At 39.2% G+C, this 26,108-nt stretch overlaps 1 protein-coding gene across 2 annotated transcripts in view; it reads left to right on the top strand.

Moving 5' to 3' along the window:
- The first annotated feature begins 379 nt into the window (after window positions 1–379).
- The window catches only part of LOC134672589 (cyclin-dependent kinase-like 1), a 49,915-nt gene continuing 24,186 nt past the window's right edge, over window positions 380–26,108 (top strand). Inside the window, exon 1 of one of the 2 annotated variants that reach the window (XM_063530539.1) lies at window positions 380–505. The gene's annotated coding sequence lies outside the window, so the exon portion shown is untranslated. Of the gene's footprint in view, window positions 506–11,407; window positions 11,524–26,108 lie in introns of those variants that run through there. The other variant, XM_063530538.1, reaches the window with a different exon arrangement.

Raw genomic sequence — 26,108 nt, 5'->3', positions numbered from 1 at the left:
TTAACCTACGCCAAGGAGTCAAGCCGATCTGAATTTTGGATCTGAAATACTTCATTAGGTACTTATTCAATTTTCGCGCAATAAGTTCCAAATTCGGCTTTTCAATGGCTGTTATGGTGTTAATGGCTTATGGCTGTTATGCATAAGAGTGACATTCCATTTCCAACTGCAGCTGCAATACTGTTCATTTTACTATGGAAATTGACAGTGACAGCGACGCGTTTCCATAGTAAAATGAACAGTATTGCAGCTGCAGTTGGAAATGGAATGTCACTTTAACGGGGCAGAAATATGTACACTTTTCCACCGGTCCTTTTTGGTCGTAAGAAAATAAATAAAAATGACACTTGGCAGCGAACGATCTAAAATTGACAGTTCCCATTGTCACGAGCTCACGTTGAAGTTGTAAAAGTATTTCGCGTGTGAAACGTGAAAGGATCCGTGTTTATATCGAAATTGTGCATCGTGTTTTAGTATTCCTGATTTTCCTGTATTGTGATACTCGGTGAGTAATTTTTGTATGAATTATATAACTTGTCACTGTGCTATGATTTAGTTGGAATGTATTTATAGGCCCTATGAAGATTATGCTCGATGGATTAGTAGAAGTAATTTAAATACCCACTTCTTTCTTTTTGTAATTTTATTATGTTTTAATGTATTTACCTACCTATAATACTAGTACGTATTGCAAGATATCCCAAGTTACAAAAGTGTCATATAAAATGATGATAATATACAAAGCACTAAGCTTCACTAATTATATAATAACATTACTTAAGGCTTAAAATCGGCTTATTGATGTTACTATAAAATGTATTCACTGAGTTCTATACTAGTGTGTTAAGTATAACTTAAAAGATCATAAGATAGACAGTGTGCACGCAGGGTCAGCAACGCGCGCAACCCTTGGACTTGTGTCCTTAGGCGTCCACAGGCTACGATGACAGCTTACCATCAGGCAGGTCGTGTGATTTGCCACAGACGTGGAATTGAAGAAAAATAAATATATAATCTTCTGGTTGATTCTTAAAGGTCTGAGTCGCTGAAAGTCGAAAAGTCGGTTCTCGTTACATTTTAACTTAGTTTATATTTAAAATACTTTGTGAGTAGGTAGCTTATCAATTCCCGGTAGCAGCACAACGAGATGGAGCATGGCTGACCGCGCTTTCGGTGAACTTAATCTGATAAATATTGCTGAGGCGGTTTCATAGTTAGAAATGGCAGAGGACATTGTCCTGTATATTTGTATGTAAAAAATGTATGAATTAAACCGGATAGGTGGGCCTGATGAAGGGTTCCGTACTTTCACAAGATACAAAAAGAGCAACATGCTATATAAAAACTATACGAGCAAACGGGCGTATCGTTACGTAAAGAATTAACTTTTTAACCTTTTAACCTTCGAGCAACACCGGGAAGGGAGACGGCATTCGTACTATTTCCCCTCTGCCGAAGCATAGGTACAACTGTGCCCACAGACAAAACATCCCCCAGACTGACCATAGTCGCGCTACCCCCTCTGCCACGCATACGGTAATTTTACTCCATGTTCGAGTCGAAAGTGTCTTTGTGTGACGTCCGTGTCTTTGAACGGACCAATCACGGCACGGGACTTCGCTCACCTTGTCCCGCGCACCCCCGCATTTTTGGCATCATCGGTTGCATGAAATAATTGTTCTAAACTCGGTCTAGAGGATTCCTAGTCTATGACTGTACCTATGGCGATGTGTGTAGTGACTCATCCGTACACAAAAAGGCGCACACAAAAATGTATGACTGAATGACATCAGTTAGATGTCATTCTGGCATCAGTGTACATTCGAATTGACCTGCTATAAAACAGTTAGTACATATCCATGGGAGTCCGGTACTCGGCCCGTGACCCGGACGTAGGTGACACTTCCTGGCCTCGTCCGGTATTCCACACACGACTTCTGTTTACCCTACATTACGGCATGTGTGGAGGTTTTGTGGGCTTTTGCTAACGTGGGTAAGTAGATACATGGCAAAAGGAATGTTTGCCATGTATCTACTACTACTTACCCGTGTACCTTTAGTAAAGTTTATAGGCATGTCTGGTTCATAACTAACTAACGAAATTTTTTAGTTTGGGACTCCGTCAAATACTTTGCTTTCCAAAAGAGTTCCGTCACCAAAAAAGTTTAAAAAGCACTGAATTATATTTAACCTATTGCCATGAATACATTTAAAATAAAAAACGGATAGATAAACAGACAGAGTGAACCTTAATAATTTAATCAAATACATCCATACAACTTATGTATTAGGTATCCATTTATAAATTAAGCGAGTGACATTGCAATCAATATTATTAGTGTGCATAAAGTCGTTTAGGCTTAGGTGTACAAAACAGCCACAGCAATAGTTGCTAAGCGGGCGACGTGTTCAAAATGATCTTGACGCGACTTTATTGTTGAGAGAATAAGAGCGCGTCACGTCAAGGTAATTTTGAACACCTCGCTCGCTTAGAAACTTCTGCCGCTGACTGTACAGTCGCCATCAGATATATCGGAGCGGCCAAGGCGCTCACAAATATCTGAGCACGCCTCTATTGTCAGATATTGTGAACACCTTGGCCGGTCGGATATATCTGAATGGTGACTGTACATACTAGGTACTTAACTTTAGGGCAGTCGGGTAATGACAAAGTTTTGCAAATGTTAGTGACCCTGTTACACCGTTCGAGGGTAGCGAGTATGATGGAGTGCTGATACCGATCTCGGCGCAACGACCCCTACTGTTACTTATTCTGTACCGCGGCTTAGCCAGACATTAGTCTGGCTAAGCGGTCTACACGCGTATTCGGGAAACGAGATAATCACAAGATCTAGAGACGATATAGGGATCAACTAGATTTACATTAGATATTGACTAGATGTGACTAGGATATCTAAGTCATAACTTGTCGAAATCGTTCAAGAGGACCTCCAGAATCGCGGAAACGTCAAATTTGACATAATAATCTATCTTACAGATATCTTTAAATTATCCATATCGTAACTTGTTGAGGTCTAGTAGAGATCTAATTCATCTCCCGAATCGAGCCGCTAGGCAGTTATTAAACTGCCTAGTTCTCGAAGGTTGTCTGTGTAATAGGTTAGCCGAAGTCACGTGACGTGTCAAAATATTTTCTATAATGTCAATATCGGAGGAAAATGGGGACTAGATTTGTGTTTAGGAGCGGTCACGTGACTTCGTCCACTGTCAGTCTCTGATCTAATACCTTTAAACAAGCAATATTTGTTTATTTATATATTTCAGAGCGGTGGTGGCCGAGTGGATATGACGCTCGACTTTCAATCCGGAGGTCGCGGGTTCAAATCCTGGCTCATACCAATGAGTTTTTCGGAACTTATGTACGAAATATCATTTGATATTTACCACTAGCTTTTCGGTGAAGGAAAACATAGTGAGGAAACCTGCATACATCTGCGAAGAAATTCAAAAGTTGTATGTGAAGTCCCCAATCCGCATTGGGCTAGCGTGGGGACTATAGCCCAAGCCCTCTCGCGCATGAGAGGAGGCCTGTGCCCAGCAGTGTATATAGGCTGAATGGTTATATATTTCGGTTATCTCGGAAACTTCTATTTCGATGAAATTTGGTATAAGGGGGTTTTTGGGGCCGATAAATCGATCTAGCTAGGTCTTATCTTTGGGGAAACGGGCATTTTTGAGTTTTTATAACTTTTCCGAGCTCAGCTCGGTCTCCCAGATATTGGCCTTAAAGCTACTCGTAGCTGTGCGCTCGGTAAGCTTTATTTATAATATAACAGCCGCCATGTCTAGTCACGAAGCTGAAATTGGCTAATTTGTAATAGGATTACTTACAGCTCGTAGCTAATAAGGCTACACGGCTACCACGAGTTGCAATTTGATACGTTAGCGACTGTGTGAACGCGATTGGATTCCCTCTCTATCGCACCTATACATCAGTGCCAGCTAGATGGACCTCAGTATTTGTACCGAATCTGACTGAAATAGCAAGACACGTTCGTACGTTTCTGTGAAATACGATGGAAAATAATTATGCACTACATCTGTACTTTTTTTTTTTATTATGAATGGGCTTACTCATGGCCACAGACTAGCCGAGGCGTAGACGTGGCCTACGATGGAGCGAGCTCGCCCAGAAGGTGCCTGTTCACTCTTGATTTGAAGGTTGCCGGGTTATAAGAACACGGAAATATAGACGCCGGCAAGGAATTCCATTCCTTGGCAGTGCGCATAAGGAAAGTTTCAAGCAAAGCGCTTCGTGCGAATTGATGGAATATCTACCAAGTAAGGATGGAAACCGGCCGTGCGTCTAAAAGTCCGATGGTAGAATGGGGACGGTGGAATAAGCTCGTGTAGCTCTTGGGCACACTCCCCGAAGTGCAACCTGTAGAATACCGACAGGCTGGCGACTTTCCGCCGATGGGCCAAAGACTGAAGCTTAGCCGTTAGTTTCTTGTCGCCAATCATCCTCCTGGCTCTGCGCTCCACTGAGTCCAAAGCGGCGAGTTGGTATTTAGCTGAGCCATCCCACAGGTGGCTGCAATACTCCATACACGACCGGACTTGAGCTTTGTAAAGTGTTAGAAGCTGTCCAGGTGTGAAGTATCGCTTCACCTTATTTAAGACGCCCAGCTTTCTGGCCGCAGTTTGTGCTTTAGACTCAATGAAGCTGCCGAAGCTGAGGACTGAACTCAGCTCCATGCCGAGGAGTTCCAGGCTGTCGGTAATAGGTACAGATGCACCCCGGAAAGAAGGAGTCAGGTCGAATGGACTCCGTTTTGCGGAAAATAGACACGTCTGCGTTTTGGAGGCATTGAACGTTCAATGCCAAGAGATATTTGGCTAGTGCAGGGGACAGCAGGGAGGATATACTTTCACAGAGAGAGGCCAGAATCTGGTCACGTGACCAGATTGTCATCACCCCACTGGGAAACGAGACTAAGGGTCAAGTTCATTCGCTCAACCATGGCCTCTCTCTGTGAAAGTATATCCTCCCTGCTGTCCCCTGCACTAGCCAAATATCTCTCAACAACCGTACTGTCATCTGCATAACCTACAATGCTGGGTTGCAGCATGTCGTTAATGTGGAGCAGGAAAAGGGTTGCGGAGAGAACAGACCCCTGAGGAACACCGGCGTCAATGGCCATGAGGTCCGAAGAGCAGCCATCAATAACTACTCTGATCGACCGTTCACTCAAGAAATCAGATAGCCAGCTACAAAAGTCAGCAGGGATGCCGTATGCAGGAAGCTTGCTAAGGAGACTTGCGTGCCAAACCCTGTCAATCATATTGACGGTCACTGAGCAGATCATTTGCTTCGAGGTATGCCAGCAGCTTGCCGTTAAGTACCCTTTCCATGACTTTACAGAGCATGGAGGTAATGGCGATTGGTCGGTAATTGCAGGGATCAGCACGACTACCCTTCTTGGGTACTGGCTGCACGTTTGCAAGCTTCCAGGATTTCGGCACCGTTTTGTTTGGAGAGAGAGGCGGTACAGGCGTGTCAGTACAGAAGACAACTCAGGCGCACACTGCTTTAGTACACACCTTGTACTTCTTTCTTCTTATAAGACTCTTAGGGCCACTCGCGCCATTCACTAGCCCGGGGTTAGCCGGTTAAACCTGGAGTTACCATGGTTACCAGTACAAGCTGACACTGGGTTAACGGTATAACCGGTTAACCCCGGCTTAGTGGGATGGTGCAAGTCGCGCTTAACTGTGTTATACATACTTATTTATATCATACTCTGCAGGTGGCTTGCCTCCCAAGACTGAAAGGCAGTTATTTAAAGGCTATTTTTAAGGATGACCTCATAAAGATATGACACAGCAAATTAAACATTCAAGCAGCTTTCTGAGCACATGTTGTTTCGGCCTAGTTTGTCCACTCATTTATATTTCATCGTTTTTGCTTTATGCCTTTTGCTTCTTCAGTCAACAGTTGGTGTAATGTTTTAGGCTGTAAAAACGTCTGTTATATTTCAGAAATTTCTATTTTGTAAAAATTAACGTCATGAAAGGGAAAACATGTTCTCCTATTACGCTAGTAAATTATAATTAAAAATTGGTATTGGATGATGATTACTACTTTTACAAGTTTTACAGAATAACACTTAATCGTGATTGATTATGTTCCTTAGGTATAACGATTTTATAGGTACTTTTCAGTATTTTACACTAGTTTATTTTCACTAAAAGTATAATCCAACGAATGTACGTACAGTCACCTGCAATAATATGTTACACAACGAAGGCAGCAAAAATATCTGACACGATTTTATTTGTAGAGCCATAAGAGCGTGTCACATATTTTTGCGGCCTTCGAAGAGTAACATATTATTGCAGGTGACTGTACAAGTACATATTACCACAGACGTGTACCCGTAGGACCCGTAGGTACTACATACCGCATATACCCGTAGGTACATACCAGAAAAACTTATCCTGCTATTTCAAACCTTTCATTTATCTACGTTCTTATAATTCCCGGAAATTCCCCAGAGGCATTAAATGGCATAACACGCATAACAAAGCATAACCGGGAACAGCCTTCAGAGGTCGTTGAACCCTCGCGTGCCGTCGCGGTCAAGGGGTGGTCAGAGCTGACCGCCGAGATCTTGGTAAAGGGAGTAACACACTAGGTAACATTTGTACGATAGAGTTACGGCGCGATCCGGGAAATGATTTAGAGATTCATTAGATATAAAATAGTAACGATATGTGACGTTCCACGGAAAAAGGCACCTTATGGCGGCTGGCGCTTACGCTATTATTAACGCCGCTCCAATATTCAGCCGGGGCAATGGTACCTTTTGCCGTTTTCATATCTAGTGAATCTCTAATTCATTTTCCGAATCGCGCCGTTAGACCTAGCTAACTGCCGTATTCGAACTTTAAGATACGTCAATCAATAGATCTAGAAACGATATGGACTAGATGTGTCAGTGTCAAAAGTGACGTTTTTATTTGAAGAAACGTCACATTTGACACTGACATATCTAATCCATATCGTTTTTAGATCTATTAACTGACGTATCTTAAAGTTCGAATTGGGCCGTAAGTTGTCAGCGATTTTGATAGCACGAACTGCGCAATTATAATTTCTTAAAACTTTGACGTTTAAAATAACATTTGCACAGTCTGGGCTATCAAAATCGTTGCTAACTTAGCTTGGTCGAACTTAAATTTTTTGCAGGCTGGAAAGTTACTTACTGTGATTACTTATTGAATAAGTAATAACATTATTCAGAAATAAGATTATCACTACGCACTCACATAAAACAACTTTAAAACAAACGAAATAGGGAAAAACAGGGGGCCAAATTCGACACGTACAACTGTCAGATTTCGCATCCACGTCAAATCAACAGTTGATTTTATTGCATACTGAGTGTTGATTCCATCAACGGTGGATAATATCATTTGGTACAACCAAAATTCAACTCTAAACTAAGGGTGGTTCGGTTTGGTTTGCTTGTCACCCTAACTGTGGATTGTTAATGTCAAATTTTGACATTGTACGTATTCGAGAACTTATGATTTTTCCCACATCAACGGGAGATCAACACGATACGTCAAACGTCGCTTGTCGAATAGGGGTCCTGGTCTTGTACGGAAAACTTAATCATCTAAGATCTACATACATACATCACTGGCTCAGTGACCCAAAGTGGATCTTGGCCTCTGACACAAGAGAGCGCCATTCTGCCCTATTCTGCGCCACTTCACGCCAGTTGGGTATTCCGAGGGCCGACAGGTCTTTTTGGGCTTCGTCACTCCAGCGGTATCTGGGACGCCCAGACGGACATCTAAGATCTAAGTACATCAAATTGACCGCAAACGACAATTACCTAAAAAAGCATTGTCATCAATTCGTTAGCAATTTGTCCCAGTCGTAACATCGAATTCGCGGTAAATGCAATTGAATTGAATTGTGATTGTGCCACGAGAACTATGAAACTGTCAATTAAGAACATTGCAACCGTTTAAACCTAAAATGGCAGTTAGCAATTAAATGTAGGTAATTACTAGGTACAGTCGCCATCAGATATATCGGAGCGGCCAAGGTGCACACAAATATCTAAACACGCTTCTATTGTCAAGACGTTAGAATTCGTGTTCAGATATAGTGAACACCTTGGCCGCTCCGATATATCTGATGGCGACTGTACTACTTACTAGTTTGGCGCGATGACCCAAAATGAGTCTTGCCCTCCAACACAAGAGCACGCCACTTTACTCGGTCCTGGCCTATAACCGCGAAAATCGAAGTTCGCAAATTGCGGGCATTTTCCTCTGTCACTCTAATTACGCCTTCATTGGAGTAAAAGAGAAAGATCCCCGCAATTTGCGAATTTCGGTTTTGGCGGTAGCCCCTCTGCACGGATTCACGCCAGCTTTCAATGACGCCGAGCTCCCGGAGATCTGCGCTATAACCGCGAAAATCGAAGCTCGCAAATTGCGGGGATTTTTCTCTGTCACTCTAATTACGCCTTCGTTGGAGTAAAAGAGAAAGATCCCCGCAATTTGCGAATTTCGGTTTTCGCGGTAGCCGCTCTGCCTCCACTCTATCCGCCCAACGATACTTAGGATCCGATGACCTACAGGGGAATGTAGGTACATAATTATATAGTAGATAATTCCAACCTTTAGAAAAAAGGTAGAGATCATCAGATTGCGTGTCTATAAAATGTAGATACTTATTATAAGGAAAATATCAGAACTGTCAAGTTACTTCTGAAATTATACGAGGTATTGAGAGGTGATAAATATAAAGTTAGAAAATTTACTTGGGAAAGGGAAAAATTAGGTTGGTTATGTCAAGATACAGTGTTAAACTAAAATTAAATCTCTGCGAGATACGATCTAGTTCAAATGACATATGAAATTGGTTCGAACGTGGTTCAAATGACACATGGCCGGAGGCGGTCGGCACTTGCGGTCGGTGAATAGGCCTGTATCAGGCCTATTCGGATTTCGAGATAATCACAAGATGTAGAGACGATTTAGAGGTCAACTAGATCTACTTTAGATATCGTCTAGATGTGACTTGGATATCTAAGTCATAACTTGTCGAAATCGTTCAAGAAGACCTCCACAAATATCTTTAATCCGTGGAGCGCCCTAGTAAGACACGTGTGATGTTAACTCAATTTGGGTCGTAGCGACTTAGTATCAGACGTGTGTTACTACAGATCAATATGGGTCAAATTGCTTTGCATCCATTTTGTGTATGGTGGACGTTCGACGGGTCAAATTATCCATATCGTAACTTGTTGAACTCTAGTTTTTTTTTTTATGTAATAGTCAGCAAACGAGCAGAAATCTATCTCATTTTCCGAATCGAACCGATAATCGTGTTTTGTAACAATAATATAATTTGGTTGATAACTCAAATAAAATACACGTGAAGAAGTGACCTTCCTCGTGGCACCTTAAAGAGGTTTATGTTTCAGTGATTTACTCTATGTGGTTAATTGGCCCTCAAGTCGTCCGGCATTCGGCAGACATGACCAGCCCAGTCCCATTTTAACTTAGCCGCTTTCCGAGCTACGTCTATTATTTGAGTCTTAGAGCTGTGCTGTTTCTGACTCGATCCTTTAATAACAAGCTTTTATTAGGTCGACCTGTATGTAACTTTGTAATGGAATCTAAGGTAACTACTTTAACCATCTTCCAAGGATCGTAGCGTCATGAAAATTGGCAGCTGTACAATACAATATGGCACTGTCGAACTGATCTGATGATGGTGACAGGTGGCCATAGGAACTCTGTAATGAAACAACGCAACCTAATTGTGTTAGGGGTTTCTAGGATTGTCTCGATGAGTATTAGTTGTCTGTCGTAAGAAAAGTACAGTCAGCGATAAAAGCTTGTACCAAAAATGAAATTTTTGCCAAAAACTTATTTTACACCTAATATGCTGCGCTCCATATTCAACTACGTACTTATTTTTCCAAACTCGTCATTGTTTTGTTTGTGTTTGGTTCGTGGTGCAGTTTTCATTTACCGGCGGTTGATTTATTCGCGACGTCGCCGCGTATTTCTTCCGATGTCGTTGTAACCCTAAACCGTTTGCGTGGCACTAGCGGGCCTTTGACTTTGGTCTGCAACTCTGCATTTATTCTCCATACTTATACACTGAAAAATACAAACTAGCTGGGCAATAATGAAATGAATTTTGATCAATATCCTAATACCAATTTGGTTGATACCAATTGGCCGCCATAACACATGATTCGGAAGTCCCAATTTTTGTTTTCATAGTTTTGCATTTTGCTCTTTCCCACGAGTTATCCACGACGAGGATCGCTAAGAAGGCGATATCACTATGAATGGTGGCTGGGAGCAATCCAAAAGTTCTACCTTTGGATATTTAAAGATGCAATTCTGATCGTGTTCAGGTTTAGAAACTAAATTTCCATTAAATTCACTCTATTCGATTTAAATTTATTTATCACCAGGTACGCATAATTCGATTTCCTTTTTTTTATCCCCTTTCATATAATGCTATCCGAAAGCGACCGTCGTTTGACAATCAAGCCTCGCTACGACAACGCACACCATATTCATACTTGTCGTCAGTGCAGGCTGTCGCGCGCCCGTAGCCGCCCGCCCCCGTAGCACCGTAGCACCGCGACGCGTAGCACCTACGACTACATTCGTAGCCGGCACTTTAGCCTCTGTGGGTTAGGGGATGTTTTTAAGGTGTACTAAATGTATTCATTATTATTCATGAGTCATGACATTACTTACCTTGACAATCACTTAAAAAAATAAAAAAATAAAAATAAATCTTAATTCACTCGTCAAATAAAGAAATCACAATCAGAATTTGGTATGATGTGATTTTAAAATAAGTCGCAGTATCCAAATTTATTTGTAATAAAAAATATTATTTACCTACTTTTCCCCATATATTTAAATTATAAAAGCTGTGTTTTAAAGCTTGCATTTTTTTCTTGAGTGCTACATATTTTTATAAATAATAGTATTCAGTTATTAAACATTTACGCAAGAAGTAAAATTTATTTATTTACTTGATCATCAAACGACTAAGTCATCAAAATTAATTGCGTAAACCCACTGTTTTAAACTACTGCACTAAATTTGTCCCCAATATCACATTATATATCCTGTTTAAAATAATTTTTAACCTCTTGTCTATGCATGATAAGGATTTTGACCATTTTCATCGAGAACGATTTTTTGTGCTGTACAACTCACGATTTTTGACCACGCACACACACACATCTATGAAAGATTAATACGGCCAATGAAATAAATTATTACCTAAAGTGACATTAAAATAAATTATTACCTAAAGTGACATTAAAATAAATTATTACCTAAAGTGACATTAAAATAAATTATTACCTAAAGTGACATTAAAATCACAGTGTAAAGACAGACTGGAATTTACCATATAGCCTGATTGGCTGAAATTTTATTCGTCATTTAAAATGGTGACTGTTACTTTTCGCGTGGGAGTCGCAACAATGTGTGGTGAGTAGTTTTTTTTTCTTGGTTCTGGTAGTCGATCTGACAACGCTAACTTTGCATAAACTTGGCAGTAAGAAGGCATACGTAACTCGCCATACTTGACGAAGCACTTGACAAGAAAACTTAGCATAGTCCGAATCTAAAATTTTTCTGTTTGGTTAGGTACTGCAGATTTACAGAAACCTGTATTTTTAGTTTTGGTTCCATGATTTGACCCACACTAACAAAATAAAAATTGCCACAAATAGGAAATCGGACGGAGGGCAGAAGCCTACCCAAGTAGCACAGATAGCTCTATAACAACTCACTTTTAGTTCTATCTAACGCTCTGTGCGTATTAAGACACTTATAACAGCACACTCGTGGTCCTACAGCTGTATAATAGATTTCAGTGATATTTATATAGCTTAGGGCTGATTAAAAGCTGCATTACGGCTCTGAAAACTACCATTAATACGCAAAGAGTGATATAATGGTATATTTGCTACGAACCTATACAGCTTTAAGGGTTATCAAATGCTTTAACCGTTATAAGGTCTGTTTAGTGGATAAAATTACGCCATGTGCTGTATAAGGAGGTAATTGTGGACTTTTATTACGTTGACTTATTAAGGGAGCACAAGTGAAGTATTATGAAGCTAATAGACGTATAATGGAAAACATGTGGCACATTATACAGCTTTTCGCTTAACATGTTTACCGCTAAGCAGCTTTTATTACGCTGACTTTTAAGGGACCACGAGTGAACTAATATGAAGCCAATAGACGCATAATGGAACACCTGTGGCGCATAATACAGCTTATCGCTGAAGGTGTTTACCGCTAAGCAGCTTTTATTACGCTGACTTTTTAAGGAAGCACGAATGAACTATTATGAAGCCAATAGACGTATAATGGAACATACGTGGCGCATAATACAGCTTATCGCTGAACATGTTTACCGCTAAGCAGCTTTTATTACGCTGACTTTTAAGGGAGCACGAGTGAACTAATATGAAGCCAATAGACCTATAAATGAAACACATGTGGCGCATAATACTGCTTATCACTGAAGATGTTTACCGCTAAAGCAGCTTTTATTTTGCTGACTTATTATAAGGGAGAACGAGTGAACTGTTATGAAACCAATAGACGTATAATCGAACACATGTGGCGCATAATACGGCTTAGCGCTGAACATGTTTACCGCTAAGCAGCCTATTATACTACCATTGAGACTGTGTGTATAGCGGCTATTTAAACGTTCACAAGATACCTTATAACTGTTTAGAGGTTCACTAGTGTATCGAAAGAACGACTTGGACTTTATGTTGGTTCACTTAAGTATCTTAATCAGATATATAACAGTCGTATGCTGCATATTAGAATTTTAACGGTTCACGTTGCTTTTTAACATTGACCGCCATTTTATTGTATATAACCTACAAAATTTAAATTACTTTTCCAACTTTTAAGGGCAACAATAACGTTTTGTGCATGAGTTCTTAACCTAAATCACTAGTTTAGCACTTCCTATAACGTATTATTAACTTTTTATCTCATAATTCCGTCCAAACCACTAAAATAGTTTTTACACAATAGCTTATTTATATCATTAATTTAAATAAATCCTGATTATTCTCGTGGCGCATTGAAATTTTCTTAGATAATGTATATATATAATGTCAATAAACTTGCATTCCCAAACATCTTTCTCACATTAATATATAAAAGATCATGTACTAACATGTAACTAAACACTTTAACAAAATGACTTATGGTGTTGTTGCGCTAAAGGTTTTTGCTTCAATATAAATATATTTTTTAAGGCAGAGGTGTAAAAGTATGTTAATTATTATCTTTTATTCAGCCCAACGTCAATCTTTCCCGGTATTAGGGCGCACATGTGACATATTAACTGAATAAAGGGTAACTGGTGGTCTCTTACCCAGTCAATATACACCTCTTATAACTCCTGTTACCCCTTATAATTCCATTAAATTGCTGCTACAATGCTCTTAAACAGCTATGTGAACTTAAGGCTGCATAATTTGTGCCCATTTAAGAGTTATAATAGCTGAAAAGAGGCTTATACAGCTCTTATGCAGCTTTTTTATTCCAGCTTCAAGCGTATTCGTACTTCATTATGCGGCTGCTATACAGCTAATCTGTGCTACTTGGGTATTTATCGGCCTGTCAGTTAGAACAAAATTTTGACAGTTTCGAACAACTGACAGGCCGATACCGTCCGACGGACTGTTAATCAGTGGGCCCCTTTAGATAACGGCACATCTTTAATGACATTTATTAGGGTTCCGTACCCAAAGGGTAAATACGGGACCCTATTACTAAGGGTTGGTTGCACCAAACTGTTCGTATCGTTAAAGAGTTCGCAAAATTTTATTGTATGGAAACTTTCATAACATACCGCCGGGGCGCGCCGGCTGACGTTGATCAGTCTGTCAAATGTGGTTGGTGCAACTGGCCCTAAGACTCCGCTGTCCGTCTGTCTGTCTGTCACCTGGCTGTATCTCATGAACCGTGATAACTTTAACTAGGCAGTTGAAATTTTCACAGATAAAGTATTTCTGTTGCCGCTATAACAGCAAATACCAAGAATATAATAAATATTTAAGTGGGGCTCCCATACAACAAACGTGATACTTTTGCCGTTTTTAAGGTTCCGTAACTCAAAAGGAAAAAAACAGAACCCTTATAGGATCACTCATGCGTCTGTCTGTCTGTCCGTCTGTCACAGGCTATTTTCTCGGAAACTATTGGACCAATTAAGTTGAAATTTGGCACACATATGTAAATTAGTGACCCAAAGATGGACATGTTTTTCTTATAATTTTAAAATACATAGGTTCTAAGTTATTCGAACTCGCAAAACTCAACAATGCGCTTGGTCATCAGTCTCTAGTTATGTAACTTAATATCTGGGAGACCGAGATTTGCTCGGAAAACATTTAAAAACTAAAAAATACGCATTTTCCTAGAGATATGAAATAGCTAGATCGAATTTTTGCCCCCGAAAACCAAATAAATATAGCAAATTTTATCTAAATCGTAAGAGCTGATGTTCCCCAATTCCCAAAAAAAAAAGTATATAAATAAACAAGAATTTCTCGTTTAAAGGAATTAGATAGATAGATAGATATAGATGGTAGGTACTCATTTTATCACCGTCGTTAGCTTCAACCTTCACATTTTCACATTGAATACAATGTCGTTTCCTCTCATTAGTGGTGCTTGACCTCCTGCACATTTTACGGGTCATAAAACACTGCTTTACATTCAAGGGCTTCGTGCTTATCGCAAAACTGCAGCATGATTCATTATGGCTACTTTATTATATTTCAATTATGTCATGATACAGCGCTCATATCTTAGCTTATACCATTCAGAGCTATTCATACAAATCTGCAATTGCTACTATATAAATATATAGAGGCGTGTTCAGATATTTGTGAGCACCTTGGCTAGTCCGATATACCTATATACTGATGGCGACTTTGCTAATACGAGAAATAATCATGTCTACGTGACAGCGTGATAAAACGTTGCCCGTCACTTTTTATACCGCGGTGTTAAAAAGTGACAGTTATTATTTTATCACGTGGATAAAACTATCCATTATACGCCGGCAGGAGATGCTGGAGACGGTCTGGTGTCCGGCAACGGAAACGACTTTTCATTATCTAGACACGCGGCAGCGTGTCAAGCCAAGTTCAAGCAAAGGAACTGGCTAGCCAGCGCCGAGTGTAATATTACACGAACCACTTGGTGCCACTTTTGACCCTTCTATAACTCAAAACATCTTTGACGTAAACACATAAAACTACGTGTGTTTAATTATATCCATAAGGATATCTAGAAGCCCAAATTTCATGAAGCTAGCTCAAACGGTTATAAAGGTATGAAGGTAAAAATGTCGTAAATTTTAAGACTGACTTATGACTTATAGTACCTAAACCTAACCTACTTCCAGATGACCTAGAAGGATGAAATTTGGAATCCAGCTTGGTTATTGTGTGTAACCGTAGGAAAAAATCTAAAAATAAAATAAAGTTAAAAAATAGGGGGGGTCCCCATACAAAAAAAACACTTTTTATTGGGACTGACATATAAGTACCTAAACCTAACCTACTTCCAGATGACCTAGAAGGATGAAATTTGGAATCCAGCTCGGTTATTGTGTGTAACCGTAGGAAAAAATCTAAAAATAAAATAAAGTTTAAAAATAGGGGGGGTCCCCATACAAAAAAACCCATTTTTTATTGGGACTGACATATAAGTACCTAAACCTAACCTACTTCCAGATGACCTAGAAGGATGAAATTTGGAATCCAGCTCGGTTATTGTGTGTAAGCGTAGGAAAAAATCTAAAAATAAAAAAAGTTAAAAAATAGGGGGGGGGGGGAATACAAAAAAAGAATTTTTTATTGTAGCGTTGGAACCGTTACAAGCAGATATTTGAAACTACCCCAATATATGTATTATTATATTTGCTATATTAAAATAAAGTTTAGTAATAAAATAAGTGGTGTCCCCATACAAAAAACTTGTAATACGCTCTAAACAACCGGCCAACGGTGTGTCGTCGGCGGCGCGCGGCACCACATAATTATACAAAGAACAGAAGTAAAAACCATACAGCGGAAACACAAGAAAAAACATTAAATCTCAATACCTGCCTAGTTTTCTTTACAAAAAGTGTTGATATCCCACCAAAAACATAAATGTAAAAAATGAGAGCCAAGTTCAATACAAAAATTATGCTTGGCTGTGGGGCTCGCCGCAAAAGAATGGAGATCTAAATGAGTGCCACTGCCAAGTTCTATGCAAAATCCAAATATGTATTTATAGGAACAAAATAACATTATAAACAAGTATTAAACTCTATTTCTTTGCTTTATTGGATACCTATAACAATTGCTGTTATTTAAAAAAATGTGAGATCTTAAAGTAGGTTAGATTTGGCTTGGCCAGGTTTTATCAGAATTACAATATATATAAAATGATTGATATAATGAAAACTGGCCAAGTCGAGCCCCACAGCCAAGCATAATTTTTGTATTGAACTTGGCTCTCCTTTTTTACATTTATGTTTTTGGTGGGATATAAGTCACATAAACTACTGTTGTGAAGTCAGTTATATTTTAGTGGAGTTGTGTAGTTTTAATGTACCTACATTATTGATTTGATTATTAATAATTAGGTACCTACATGAAGACAAACTAATGAAACTCAATAAAAGCACATCGTAGGAGAAGCAAAGCCGAGCAGCGAGATCGCGTGTCCCCGCCGATTTGCTGCGACATCACGATCGCTAATCAATAGCGGCCGCGGTCGCTTCCACGATTTTTTCTCTCATAAATCAGTTTTGACATTGCATTGTACTGGTAATTTATAGATTCCAAATTTGGATGACGGATTATCTGTTGTTTACACAAATGATGAAAAATTATGAAAAAAACGCATTTAACCAATTTGCAAGACCAACGTGACCCCATAAGAGCACCGTGAACAAAGTTTTGTACGGTGCTCTAAAAATTAAAATAAAGGCATTCCAAAATTTGTGTTGTGCTTCTAAAGTTTCTCTTAAAAACTTAGTATATTCCCATTGGTCCCCGCCGGGCACAAACGGGAATAGGTGAATATTTCATATGAATCTTTCCCGTCTGTCCCCGCCTCATGTACGGCGGTCACGTGGGCCGGGGACAAATGGGAATACACCGAAAACTTCCCAAAATCGAAAGGTAACTACAATGGACAATCTCTCGATGAAATGCAATAACGACGTTTCCATTGCAAATTTGATTATTAATTCGGTGGCTGCGTTCTAGCAGTCTAATTTGATTCCTAGTGCATTTTATAGAATACAATTAACCTATATTCTTGGCTTCCGAACCCGAATGTCGTGCTAATCCTTTATTACCCTCCAGGCAGGCCTGGGAATGTTTATTAAGCTATTGAAGGTAGGGAATGAGGAAAAATTAATGGCTAAGCGGGAGCAGTATTAGCCTGTTGAAGTTCAGTAGGCAAAAGTTATAATTACCGAAGATTTTTTTTACCATTTCTTCAACCAAAGAACGCCGCTTGACGCATGACACTGACAGATTGGAATCGTACCGCTGTGATTTGTTAGAAACATTTTATGAATCGGGCCGCTATAACCTCTAAAAGTCAGCAAATGACCCATACAACCATTTCCAGTCGCCGTTACGACGCGGTGTAGACACATCTTGTGTCGACACCGTCTGTTTCGGTCACAATTCCAGTCGCAGAGTCGTCGCCGTGTCGACACAGTTACCAGAAATGGGGAAGGGTCGACACATGACACAAAGTGACATAAAGTGTGGTCGCCGTGTGCACACATTGTTTCGGGTTTGCGACTACTTTATGCCAAAATCATTCGTTCATTCGTTCATTTTGTTCCTGTCAAATGGAAACTGTCAGATGGAAAAATAGTTAAATAAAAATAAGTGACATTAATACGCCATCTCTAAAACGGATTACAAGACGTAATTATATATTGTTTGCATTTATATTACAATAGGACTTAAATTATTATGGGGAATTAAACTGCTCGAGTGATTTGATAAACTAAGTGTAATATAATCAACGCGCCACCACATTGTTTTAGTTTAGCCGGAAATGAAATTGTTTACTTCTCAGTGCTTGTGTTCATAAATATATTATTTGATGCATTTTAAGTACTTCGATGAGTATACTATACTTAAATAACAGAAATAACGCTTTACATACTACGAAACTTGTTAATTATGATGTATAAATATAGTTTAAGGCTGAGAAATATTGCAGTCACAAAGTAGTCGCAAATGTTTCGACTTTGTGTCGACTCTGTGTAGACACATGACACGCGCTGTCAAAAGTAATAACAAAGTTACTGGATTTGCAAAATGGCTCCTTGTGTTTATTTGTTTTCAGATATTCTCAAAGTGTAAAAATGACGTGGTCAGAGATGGGACTTAATAGATTAACTGTTTATTCGACTAATTAATGGAATAAAAAAAGTTAATCCTCAAATTTTAATTACGATTAGTTTAGTCGACCTAACATAGATTGAAATTGAATTAATCTGAACATTAATCGAATAAATTATCGATTAAATCTCGGTTGGAAGTTGACAGGGGGCCATTTTTGTACGTAAAAATAATAAAAATGTCTTGCATGCAGATGGTAGCCAAACACTTTGTCATAAAAGTCGTCATGGATGTCGTTTTATACGTTTTAGGGGGCCCCGCTTTCGAAAATGATGACCATTTTGGAATCCAGAATGGCGGCCATGCACTATGTCATGAAAGTTGTCATGGGTGTCGTTTTATAGGTTTTGGGGGGCTCAGATTTCGAAAACGATAACCATTTTCGATTCCAAAATGGCGGCCATGCACTATGTCATAAAAGTCGTCATGGATGTCGTTTTATAGGTTTTAGGGGGCCCCGATTTAGAAAATGATGACCATTTTGAAATCCAAAATGGCGGCCATGCACTGTCATAAAAGTTGTCATGGGTGTCGTTTTATAGGTTTTGGGGGGCGCAGATTTAGAAAATGATGACCATTTTGGATTCCAAGATGGCGGCCATGCACTATGTCATAAACGTCGTCATGGATGTCGTTTTGTAGGTTTTAGGGGACGCAGATTTCGAAAATGATGGCCATTTTGGAATCCAAAATGGCGGCCACGCACTATGTCATAAAAGTTGTCATGGGTGTCGTTTTATAGGTTTTAGGGGGCCCTGATTTCGAAAATGATGACCATTTTGGAATCCAAAATGGCGGCCATGCAGTATGTCATAAAAGTCGTCATGGATGTCGTTTTATAGGTTTTAGGGGGCGCAGATTTCGAAAACGATGACCATTTTGGATTCCAAGATGGCGGCCATGCACTATGTCATAAACGTCGTCATGGATGTCGTTTTGTAGGTTTTAGGGGACGCAGATTTCGAAAATGATGGCCATTTTGGAATCCAAAATGGCGGCCACGCACTATGTCATAAAAGTTGTCATGGGTGTCGTTTTATAGGTTTTAGGGGGCCCTGATTTCGAAAATGATGACCATTTTGGAATCCAAAATGGCGGCCATGCAGTATGTCATTAAAGTCGTCATGGCTGTCGTTTTATAGGTTTTAGGGAGCGCAGATTTCGAAAATAATAACTATTTTGGAATCGAAGATGGCGGCCATGCACTATGTTAAAAGTCGACATGGATGTCGTTTTGTTGGTCATGGTCATCATTTTCGAAATCTGCTCCTCCTAACACCTATAAATCAACATCTATGACAGCTTATATGACAAAGTGCACGGCAGACATCTTGGAATCCAAAATGATCATCATTTTCGAATTCTGCACTCCCTAAAACCTATAAAACGATATCCATGACGACTTTTATGACAAAGTGCACTGCACACATCTTGAATTCCAAACTGGTCATCATTTTCGAAATCGGCACTTCCTAAAACCTATGAAACGATATTCATGACGACTTTTATGACAAAATACGTAGCGGCCATCTTGGATTATAAAATGATCATCGTTTTCGAATTCTGCACTCCCTAAAACCTATAAATCGACATCCGTGACGACGCAAGTTATCTTTATTTTCAGATCTAACAAATTGCTACAGAATACAAAGGACAAAAAAAGAAGCGAGGAGGTAATGAAACAAGCAAAAATACAGATGATTCCTCGACGCAATTGGATGCTTCTTAAATTGTGTCCAGATTTTTTTGTCATAAAAGTTTTTATTTTTCACGTATTACTCTCACAAGTTCCGGAACATTTCGACCTTGTAATTTTTTAAGTAAATGTTTTTGTTTATCTGTGAGGATCTCACTAGAATAATAATCAAGGTATGTTTATATTTGATAATTGAAATAGTAACGCAAAAAAAAATTATATTTGTGTCTTATATTCCTGCCGAAGACTTTTATTTTTCCTTTTCCTTCTACACAAGTTTGGTCAAGTAATAAGAATTTAGGGCTCTCAATTTTATTTTGACTTCTACAACAGTAAAGCTACGAGGCCATGTTTGGTATCGTTTTCGTATAAATTCGCAGTACCAAATTTAGTTATGGTATCACATTGACACCATTCCAAAGTAAAAACATATAAACTTACTTTCTTTTAAACTCCTCTTCACGCTTAAACTACTGAACAGTTTTAATTTAAATTTAGTACACATATATTTTGAGTCCCGAGACAGGACATAATAAGTTATCTCAAAAATCATCCTTCAAAGGTGTGAAATGAGGTGTAGGGGGGAATTCAGAATTGACTTCTTGAAGTTAATACTGTTTAAGTTTAGGTTTGAAGTTGTTTTTTTATCATTTTTAACTAAATCAAAGATGTAGACCATCCCAAATTTAATATAAATCGGTTCAGCGGTTATTGATTTCCCGTACAAATTTCCACGCCACTTTTCACACCTTCAAAAGATGATTTTGGTTATAAGATCTATCCTATGTCCTGTTCCGGGACGCAAACTATTTCTATACCAAATTTCAACGAAATCGGTTCAGCGGTTAAGCGTCAAGAGGAGTTTAAAAAAAACCGACCAAGTGCGAGTCGGACTCGCGTATTAAGGGTTCCGTACATTAAGTCCGACTCGCGCTTAACTGCACATTTCTAATAGGTTTTCCTGTCATCTATAGGTAAAGAACTATTTTGTGTATTCAGACAGACAGACATACAGACGCACGAGTGATCCTATAAGGATTCCGTTTTTTGCTTTTGAGGTACGGAACCCTAAAAAGATTTTTTTAATTTTGTGGAATGGTTTCAATGTGATACCTTAAATGGATTCAGCAACCCAGATTTATACGAAAACGATACCATAACACGGCCCAGCACCTTCACTGATGTAGATATATCAAGATAAAATTGAGAGCCCTAAATAAACTTTCAAGAGCGGATATCTCAAAAACTATTCAACATATCGAAAAAATTGACTGAATAAACTTGTAACAAATTAAATTAACTTTCATTTTGTATGAGTGGCCATGTCGCTAAGATGCATAGTTTCCGAGATATAATCGAAAAACCGGAAAATGGGACATTCAAAGCCCCCTCTCTTCCCCCCGCTCAAGGGCTACGGCCGGGGACTTTTGATATGTTCACCTCCTAACTTGTCCAAACCAAGTTACAGAGTCAAAAATTGTGTTCCGAGCATTTCCCTCTACAACTTTTTTGAGCATTCGTTGGCTGACCTAAGTAGCTTATTGCATTTCTTTAAAAACTTTTCTGTAAAAGGTTGACGGGTGTTGGGTGTTTATATGGTTTTGGTCGATTTTTATCATTCGCATCGCCCATGATGACTTACTAGAATTACTTACGAGCACACGAGACACTAATAGTAGTTTGGCAAACCTTGGTTTTCAAGAGGTATTTTATATTGACATTTGCTGTCACAAATTTGCTGTCAGATTTAGTCGCAAACCGCACGCAAAGTGCACACAAATGTGTCGACACCTTGTTACGGAAAAGTGTACACACGGCGACGACACTTTGTTTCGAAACAATTCTAGACACATTGTGTGGACTCTGTTACGACACATCTGACATTTAGTTACCACTTTGATGATTCTGCGACTGGAATGGTTATATGGGGAGCAAATACTTTTTATTAGCTCTAAATATCCCTAAATTCTTACCTTGACGTCACAGATTTCATTGAGAATTAGATTAGATGGTTGGGTCGCTTCCAACCGGTACGAATGGAGGTCCAAGGGGGAGGCTATGTTCAGCAGTGGACGTCTTATGGCTGAGATGATGATGATAATGAATTAAATGCTTTCATCTTCTTCTTTGTCGTCACACTCTTATCGGAGTGGTCGTGGTCGTCATACCAGAACCGGTTGCAAGCTTCACAATCCCGCGCCATTCTTCCCGTACATTCGTGTACAATAAGGTTATCAAGTAGTAATAAATAAGTAGGTACACCTATATACATAAAAATATATTTGCCAAAAGGTACGTACTCATATACCACTAGCTTGGCTATGCTTTCAATTCTAAAGCCTTGAGGCGACAATTGCAATGGTGTAAACCATGGTATAATAATATACTCCGCCTGGTACTCTCTTCCCGTCTTTTTGTGGTCACGTGACTGACACAAGCCTACGTCATCATGCGACAGCGCTATATGATAATATGCGATAGCGCTATATAAAGTGGCAATGTTATTGTGACGTAGGCTTATGTCACTCTGGGAAGAGAAGACCATGTTTTATTAGACTATGGTGTAAACCATGTATTGCGGAACCCTAGACTGCACAAATTAGGAATACCGTGCTCGTGATGCGTGTCTCCTACCGGCTTTAGCATTATTGGACTGGTTATAACTCCGCAATTTTTAGGGTTCCGTATTTCAAAAGGAAGCAACGGAACCCTTATAGGATCACTCGTGCGTCTCTCTGTCTGTCCGTCTGTCACAGCCTATTTTCTCGGAAACTACTGGACCAATTAAGTTGAAATTTGGTACACATATTATGTAAATTAGTGACCCAAAGATGGATCTTTTTATAATTTTAAAATACATACGTTTGAAGTTATTTAAGAAAATTGCCAAAAAATTACCATTCCCCCTTTATCTCCGAAACTACTGGGTCTAAAATTTTGAAAAAAATACACAAAATAGTTCTCTACCTACAGGTGACAGGAAAACCTATTAGAAATGTGCAGTCAAGCGTGAGTCGGACTTATGTACGGAACCCTAGAAACGCGAGTCCGACCCGCACTTGGCCGGTTTTTATATAAGTACCTACCTACTTCCTTTCCGCTCCTGCGATAAATTACGAATGCAACGGAAAGTTTATATTTTGCTGTGCTTTTGCTATCATTGTTTTGGCAGGCGTTTTTATTGTCGTATTGGGAATGGATTTTCGTTTCACTGTGAAATCTTTACAATAGTAACAAACAAGTAGCTACATATTTTTATGTATGTAATAGGTACTATATTAATATAATCATTTTTTGTCGTTGCTGATCATTTCGATAGGTACAGTCGAAAGTATTAATTTATGACACATTCACCTGCAATAATATGTTACACGATCTTATTTGTACAGCCATAACAGCGTGTCACATATTTTTGCGGCCTCCGCAGAGTAACATATTACTGCAGGTGACTGTACCTTGTCACTGTGACAATCACAATGAAAGTCGCTAGAGATCTCATACTATTGTCACTGTGGCAAGGTACAAAATAAAATAGGTCATGAATTACTTAAAAATTGTACCTACATGGGCTAAGACTGCCCTTATAGTTCGCTTTTTTTAGCATTAGAAAGAACTTGAAAGAAGGTAAGCGATCTTGACATGTCTTATAATTAAAAAACGCTTTTTAAAAATCAGTAACTATTACTTATGAAAGCAGAAGAATATAAATGATCGTATTACCTACATCCATAATTGTTACATATTTGCCGTACCTAACTTATTTTTAAAATGTGTTTTTCAATTTAAAGACACATCACGATTGTTTACCTTGTTTTTAATGCTAAAAAAACGAAATATAGGTAGTTCTACAAATGCTTGAATTATTCAAGCAATTTGACTATCATGTCAAAACGCTTAACTTACAATGACCGTATCAATAAACTATGGCATAACCTATGACATGTCCGTTTGGCATTGACCGTTCCCCATTAGCGTCACGAAACGTGTAAGTAGCTAAAAAATGTACCATTTTGAGCCTAATATCCTCGGCATTAGTTTCAAACCGTGTAGATATTATTGGTCTGTCCAATGTCACGTAAATATAATCGAAGGACAGACCGATTTGGCAATTTGTTATGTATGGAGACATTAAACATTGAGTTTCGCGTGCTGCCCCCGATCGATTTGATTGCTTTGTCAACTTTGAGTAGGTTTCATGTCAAATTGCAAGACCTGACAATTATGACTTGTTTTTAGAGGCACTAGAATAATAATAGACTTTGCATCAATTTAAAGTTAAAGGACTAAGCACTATAAGCGCCACTTGCACCATCCCACTAGCCGGGGTTAACCGGTTAAACCGTTAACCCAGTGTCAAATTGTATTGGCAACCATGGTAACTCCAGATTTAACCGGTTAACCCCGGGTTAGAGGGATAGTGCAAGTGGCCCTAGAGGTGCATTAATTTGTTTTCACCACACCAGCTCGTAATCTCTTTATTGTTTAAAAATTGTTGAGAAAAGTGCATTTTGTCCATAAAAGTGGCAAAGTCATTTGATGATGTTGAGTTGTTTGCTCATGTTGGCTGATAGAATGAACTTTTAAGTGATAATTAAGAATGATAAGTGTTGTTAGTGTTTTCCTCGCGTTGGTTTAACCCTCGTGCCTTGAACACTCGCAACGCTCTAGATTCCACTTTTCGACGTACTCGCTACGCTCGTGGTTCAATTTTGGGATCTATCGCTTGCTCGGGTATCAATATTAGCACGAGGGTGTTATGTGTAAGTTTGTTTTGTGGCTCCTCATTATTTATCTTTTAATTCTTTGCCACGAATAAACTATTTTTTTTCTATCCTAAATAACGCGCGTCCCAATCCGAATAAACCCACTTGACTTGATAAATTACAGCAAATTTTGTTCTTAATTGTTATCTTATTACTTAGGTTCAATCCAACGGCACCAATATTTAGAAAAAAATAATTATCTGTCATATAAATTTTTTCAAACAAACTAATTTAAATTACACCTCTTCAAAGTTCAAATCACAAAGCGTTTCATGCCTGAAATGAAACTAAATGACAGAGTTCTGCCTCTGAATAATTGAGAACTGTGGCAAATGCAGCCTGGATTGCGGGTGTGTAATTACATTTAGTCGATGAATCACAGTGAACAGGGCCCCAGTAAAGGCACAGACCGTTCCATTCACATCAACTGCCATTATTGGCGGATTGGTCTTTGCCGCCCTAGGCTCCAGGCCCTGTAGCCGCCCCTTTCTCAGTACCCATCATATTGACTACATTTTTAGTTATTTCCTATTATCATCAGCGAATTTTTTGCCACAATTTGCCGCCCCCAAAAAACTTGTCGCCCTAGGCCCGGGCCTACTTGGCCTTAGGGTAAAATCCGCCACTGCATCATCAGCCGCCATAATATGTTGTTATCATTATGGCAGTTGGCCGCGTAGCTAACTTGCCAATCGTAGCAAACGAAACGGAACTGTTATTGTTGCACTTATGGAAGAGTGATAGAGACACAAAGCGTAGCGCAAGTAAGGATGCTAAGCACGAAGAGTTTTTTTTCTCTATCGCACAGCTGCATTGACCGCCGGTATGATGGTCAAGACAGCAGTGGAAATACGCGCGTGCAATAGAGATAGGAAATAGCAGGTGAATGTACGACTTTCTTCGCGCCCCACCTTTCCTTTATTTAGCCAAAGATACATTGATTGAGTAAGATGCGTAAAATCTGAGACAAATTCGTGCTTCGAATTTGACAGGTAAACTAAACGAGATGGCGCTGTATAGCTCCATATATTTTGCGGTAACTCTAAAGTACTAAAAGATAACGTTTTGACAGTTCAGTGACCGCAAAACATATGGCGCAGTACTTACAACGCCATCTGTTTTGGATGTCAAACTAAGGGA

The sequence above is a fragment of the Cydia fagiglandana genome, chromosome 17 (genome assembly GCF_963556715.1).
Source record: "Cydia fagiglandana chromosome 17, ilCydFagi1.1, whole genome shotgun sequence".
Lineage (NCBI taxonomy): Eukaryota > Metazoa > Arthropoda > Insecta > Lepidoptera > Tortricidae > Cydia > Cydia fagiglandana.
Note: the sequence above shows the minus strand (reverse complement) of the source record. Positions and strands in the feature narration are given on the sequence as shown.